This window comes from Gigantopelta aegis, chromosome 5 (genome assembly GCF_016097555.1).
Source record: "Gigantopelta aegis isolate Gae_Host chromosome 5, Gae_host_genome, whole genome shotgun sequence".
NCBI lineage: Eukaryota > Metazoa > Mollusca > Gastropoda > Neomphalida > Peltospiridae > Gigantopelta > Gigantopelta aegis.
This window is the reverse complement of record NC_054703.1, coordinates 27,062,622-27,068,871: the sequence shown is the minus strand read 5'-3', so window position 1 is coordinate 27,068,871 and position 6,250 is coordinate 27,062,622. Positions and strand designations below refer to the sequence as shown.

At 43.6% G+C, this 6,250-nt stretch overlaps 1 long non-coding RNA gene across 1 annotated transcript in view; it reads left to right on the top strand.

Moving 5' to 3' along the window:
* Positions 1-1,248: 1,248 nt before the first annotated feature.
* LOC121373190 overlaps positions 1,249-6,250 on the top strand; it is an 8,606-nt gene continuing 3,604 nt past the window's right edge. The window contains exons 1-2 of the long non-coding RNA XR_005958031.1: positions 1,249-1,400; positions 4,596-4,707. This is a non-coding gene — a long non-coding RNA (uncharacterized LOC121373190). The remainder of the gene's footprint in view (positions 1,401-4,595; positions 4,708-6,250) is intronic.

The following is a 6,250-nucleotide window of genomic DNA, read 5'->3' as shown; positions in this document are numbered from 1 at the left end:
CGAAAAATAACCCAATACGCCCACATACGGGGATCGATCTCAAACCGACTGCGCATCAGGCGAGCGCTTTACCACTGGACTACGTCGAGCTTCTGTATTAACCAGTGCAATAATAATAATAATAATAATAATAATAATAATAATAATAACAATAACATGGTGTATGATTGTCTATGTATTGTATATCAGCTTTGTATGCTAGGAGCAAACAAAAAAAAACGGCCAGGGGCGGGTTCAGGTGCCCCCCCACCCCCCCCCCCAAAAAAAAAAAAAAAAAAAAAAAAAAAAAAAAAAAAAAAAATATATATATATATATATTTACAGAATACACACAAAATGCAAACTTACCTTTAAATTATATTTTCAAAAACAATGGGGTTTGGCTGGGCAGTCAAATGCTAATTGATAGAGAAACACCCTCTCCTCTCCTCTCTCCCCCTCTCTATCTCCCCCCTCCCTCCCCCTCCCTCCCCCTCCCTCTCCCTCCCTCTCTCTCTCTTCCCCCCCTCTCTCTCTCTCTCTCTCTCTCTCTCTCTCTCTCTCTCTCTCTCTCTCTCTCTCTCTCTCTCTCTCTCTCTCTCTCTCTCTCTCTCTCTCTCTCTCTCCCCTCCCTCTCTCTCTCTCTCTCTCTCTCTCTCTCTCTCCTCTCTCTCTCTCTCTCTCTCTCTCTCTCTCTCTCTCTCTCTCTCTCTCTCTCTCTCTCTCTCTCTCTCTTCCCCTCCCTCCCTCCCTCCCTCCCTCTCTCTCTCTCTCTCTCTCTCTCTCTCTCTCTCTCTCTCTCTCTCTCTCTCTCTCTCCTCTCTCTCTCTCTCTCTCTCTCTCTCTCTCTCTCTCTCTCTCTCTCTCTCTCTCTCTCTCTCTCTCTCTCTCTCTCTCTCTCTCTCTCTCTCTATATATATATATATATATATATATATATATATATATATATATAGCTATATCTCTATCTCTCCCGCGCGCGCATGACTGCTGGTTGGAAAAGTTAACTCAAGGGGACAGACGCCTGTCCCCCTAAATTGTTCAACAATTATAATTTTATTATATATTAATTTTCATTGTTTTACGATCCCCCTCCAAACCGTGCTCAAAGTTCCCTTGGCATTCCGCGTCATGTCGTTGGGCCCTCCTAAATAGATTTTCTGGAGCCGCCCCTGTTAGATAAAACACAAAACCATCCATCACATGGTCCAATGTCCTCACCAGTCGTACCAAAGGTTAAATGATCTTAAATTGAGTTTATCTCTGACGTGTCCGCCATTTGTAGTTGTTTATTTTTATTTCTGATTTGACGACACAGTGCGAAAGTCTGCTGTGAAGCTTACAGATTGCAAAGAAAGAAAAAGAGAAAAGAAAACCAAAAAAGAAAATGAAAATTTTCATTCTCCTTGCTGTTTTGTGTGGTAAGTATTTTCATCATTTTGTAAAGAAAGCGAAAATACTGCTGGTTACGTCTGTCTTGTAATTTGAAAGAGGGGCGGGGTGTAGCTTGAAGGAAAAACGCTCGCCTGATGAAATGATGCGAACATTTGCTGTGATCCTTACATATTAAAAACGAAAAGAAAAAATGCCATACGTCCAATTAAAAACCAGCACGGTGTAAATCGATTACACTGTGACTTATAGCTAACCTGGAAATCATGTGTCTGTGACGCGTAAGTCAGCTACAAGTGCAAAGGCTGTAAATAACTTTTATTAGAAAAATATGTTAAAATTTGCTTAAAATATGGGGTTTTTTTTCAAAATATGTAAGAAATATAACAATACATTCGTGTCCCGTTAGATACCGTTTATCTCACAAGTCGTTGTTTAAAAACGTATCAAACTGGCTTTCGCTCGTTAGATACATTTTAAAACAACTCGTTGTCTAACGGTCACTCGTGTATTTTTCTCTATATATTAATTTTACTAACGTCTCTGTTGTAATTGGGGCGGGACGTAGCCCAGTGGTAAAGCGTTCGCTTGATGCGCAGTCGGTATAGGATCGATCCCTATCAGTGGGCCCATTGGGTTATTTCTCGTTCCAGCCAGTGCACCACGCCTGGCATATCAAAGAGCGTGGTATGTGCCATCATGTCTATGGGATCGTGCATACAAAATATCCCTTGCTACTAAAGGAAAAATGTAGCGGGTTTCCTTCCTTAAGTCAAAATTGAAATTACCAAATATTTGACATTCAGTAGCCGACGATCAATAAATCAATGTGCTCTAGTGGTGTCGTTAAGCAAAACAAACGTTATGTTGTAATGTGAAAGATGGGCGGGGCCGCGATCAGGTCTAGAATGTATCCTCATCAATGGACTAGTACTCTATCAAAGGTCGTGGTATGTGCTATCCTGTCTTTGGGATGGTGCCTATAAAAAACCCTTGCTACTAATGACACAGCGAGTTTTCTTTTAAAGTCTGAATGTCAAAATTACCAAATGTTTGACATCCAGTAACCAAATTTACAGTCTATATTTAAATTTTACACGAGTGTAATTGCGAATGTTCACAATGTTTAAACATCAGCGTTTGAGAATTACAGGCTTCTCACACATCAGTCCCGGGTCCACGAGAACAAGAAAGAAATGTGTTATTTAACGACGCACTCAACACATTTTATTTACGGTTATATGGCGTCAAACATATGATTAATGACCACACAGTTATTGAGAGAGGAAACCCGCTGTCGCCACATCCCACATACTGGGTAGTACATACCACGGCCTTTGATATACCAGTAGTGGTGCACTGGCTGGAACGAGAAAAAGCCCAATGGGCCCACCAACGGGAATCGATCCCAGACCGACCGCGCATCGAGCGAGCGCTTTACTACTAGGCTAAGTCCCGCCCCAGTCCCGGACCCAGTCACTGACAACGTCAGAGATTGTGCCCGGGAGAGACGTGCTTGAACCTTAATTGGATATAGGCACGTTAATATGTTATCCAAACCAATCCATATTTTGCCCATTACTTGTTTGAACTACATGGTCGTAAGGGTGGAGGGGCACACTCTCTAGTGGGGTCAGACAGTCTCGTGTAGGGGTTGGGGGTTCACAAGCCATATTTTTATTTAACATAATACAACAAGGGATCTTTTATTTGCGCTTCCCACAGGCAGGGTAGCACAAACCATGGCCTTTGTTGAACCAGTTATGAATCACTGGTCGGTGCAAGTGGTTTACACCTACCCATTGAGCCTTGCGGAGCACTCACTCAGGGTTTGGAGTCGGTATCTGGATTAAAAATCCCATGCCTCGACTGGGATCCGAACCCAGTGCCTACCAGCCTGTAGACCGATGGCCTAACCACGACGCCACCGAGGCCGGTGCACGTAGGCTACTTTTGCCGAATAGCAGTAAGGGATCTAAGGGATGTATTTCCCCACGATCTCTAATATACCAGCTGTTAGGCACTGTCCGTAGAGGGAAAAGAAAAAAAGAAATGTTTTATTTAACGACGCACTCAACACATTTTCAGGGCCGTAGCTAGAATTTTTTGTTTGGGGGGGGAGGGGGGAGGGGGGCAACTGAGTAGTTAATAGTTTAAAACTCCTTAAACAGTTAAGAAGAGAATTTTCTTTAAGTTTCTATAATGCTTTCCCCCACTATCTACGGCCCTGATTTTATTTACGGTTATATGGCGTCAGACATGCAAGGGATCTTTTATTTGCGCTTCCCACGGGCAGAATAGCACAAACCATGGCCTTTGTTGAACCAGTTATGGATCACTGGTCGGTGCAAGTGGTTTACACCTACTCATTGAGCCTTGCGGAGCACTCACTCAGGGTCGGTATCTGAATTAAAAATCCCATGCCTCAACTGGGATCCGAACCCAGTACCTACCGGCCTGTATACCGATGGCCTACCACGACGCCACCGAGGCCGGTGTCCGTAGAGGGAGGCGGGGACACCCATCCATTGAAATCAACCCATGGACGTTGTAGCTACATACCGCCCCCTCTGATGGTATATACAGCGCGGTGTATATGTGAAAGTACATATAAAAGATCAGCTTTTCGGAAAGAGTATCCTGTGTGGGAGCAATGCATTTCCCTTTTGTCTGTCTGTCTGTATGTCTGTCCATCCTTCCGTCTGTCTATATGCCTATCTCTCTCTGCCGTCCGTCTGTCTGTATGCTCTCTCTCTCTCTCTCTCTCTCTCTCTCTCTCTCTCTCTCTCTCTCTCTCTCTCTCTCTCTCTCTCTCTCTCTGTTCACCCCCCCGCCGTCTCTCTCTGTCTTTCCCTCTAACTCTCTCTCTCTATCTCCCACTAACTCTCAATGTTCCTCCCTCTCTCCCCCTCTCCTCTCTCTCTAGGTATCTCTCTGTCTCTCTAACTCCCAATCTATCTATCTATCTTAGTATTCCCCTCCACCTCTGCCGACCCTCTCCTCTCTCCCCCTATCTATCTCCTCCCTCTCTACCCTCTCTCTCTCTCTCTCTCTCTCTCTCTCTCTCTCTCTCTCTCTCTCTCTCTCTCTCCCTCTCTCTCTCAATTAACAATTGACTGCCCAGCCAAGCAGAATACCGGTAATTATCGATGATGCAATTATAACCGATCCACAAAAACCAGTGAGTGTTTGTGTTTGAGTGTAATATTTGATTATTTTTCCAGGGTTGATGACCACTGTGTACTGTGACTGTAATAAACAGGTTGGTGCGCAATGCGACCTTGACTTGGGGACTGCTCTTCAAGACGCAGATGATAACAAAACGAAACTGTGCGCGTACGTAATTTCAGTTAAAGCTGTATTGTAAAGCTGTATCCTAACTGGACGCGTGCGACGCGAGCGATTGTTTCAGAAACCATTGATTTCAATTAGTGCTCCTCTAACTGCACGCGTACGGCGCGACAAATTGATGTAGTCGAGCGCGCGACACAATACCGATAGGAATTGTTTCTAGTTTCGATACAAGCAACAGACATATATTAATTAATCAATCAAACAACTTTTACTTGGCGGTTTCAACTGTTGACAACAATTTTAAAATGAAGACTGTCGTTATGGTCGCGTCTGGTTAGGATAGAAATATTATCGCGTCGCTGGCGTCGCTCGCGTCGCATACGTCCGGTTAGGATACGAGTTAAAACGCGAGTTAAATCACTGAATTCAATCTCCATATCCTAACGCATGGCGTACGGTACGACAGATAAATTTATCGCGTCGCTCGCGTCCGGATAGGATGCGGCAATTGAAATCAATGATTTCTAAAATAATTGCTCGCATCGCTCGTGTCGCTCGCGTCTGATTAGGATACAGCTTAACAGACCTTCCGAAATCACATCCATTATTTAGACAGAATGGGTTTTGTTGTTGCTGAAGCTTTTTTTATTTATTTCTTGCTTGTTTGATCGCTTTTTTTTTGCTTTTTTTTTTGCTGTTGTTTTTATTTTGTTGTTTTGTTTTGTTTTGTTGTTTTTGTTGGTTCATTTCATTTCATTATATTTCATTATATTTTATTCTGTTCTACTTTTATTTCATTTTTATTTTATTCGATATTGAGTAGACTATTATTACATTGTTTTGACGCAGAGCTCACGAGATAACCAAAGCAGCTCCGCCCACACGAGAACACCGTTAATAACCATAGACTTGACAACCAAAGCAGCTCCGCCCACACGAGAACACCGTTAATAACCATAGACTTGACAACCAAAGCAGCTCCGCCCACACGAGAACACCGTTAATAACCATAGACTTGACAACCAAAGCAGCTCCGCCCACACGAGAACACCGTTAATAACCATAGACTTGACAACCAAAGCAGCTCCGCCCACACGAGAACACCGTTAATAACCATAGACTTGATAACCAAAGCAGCTCCGCCCACACTAGAACACCGTTAATAACCATAGACTTGACAACCAAAGCAGCTCCGCCCACACGAGAACACCGTTAATAACCATAGACTTGACAACCAAAGCAGCTCCGCCCACACGAGAACACCGTTAATAACCATAGACTTGACAACCAAAGCAGCTCCGCCCACACGAGAACACCGTTAATAACCATAGACTTGATTTTGTCTTTCATGCCTCAGGGGCGGGACATAGCTCAGATGTAAACTGCTCGCCTGATGCGAGGTTAATATAGGATCGATCCCTGTCTGTGGGTCCCTTAGGCTATTTCTCGTTCTAGGCAGTGCACCATAACCAGTATATCATGCGTCATGGAAAGAGCTACCCTGTCTGCATATGGATGGAGGATATTAACGATCCCTAATAAAAAACAAAACAAAAAAAAACAACGTAGCGGGTTTCTTCTCTAA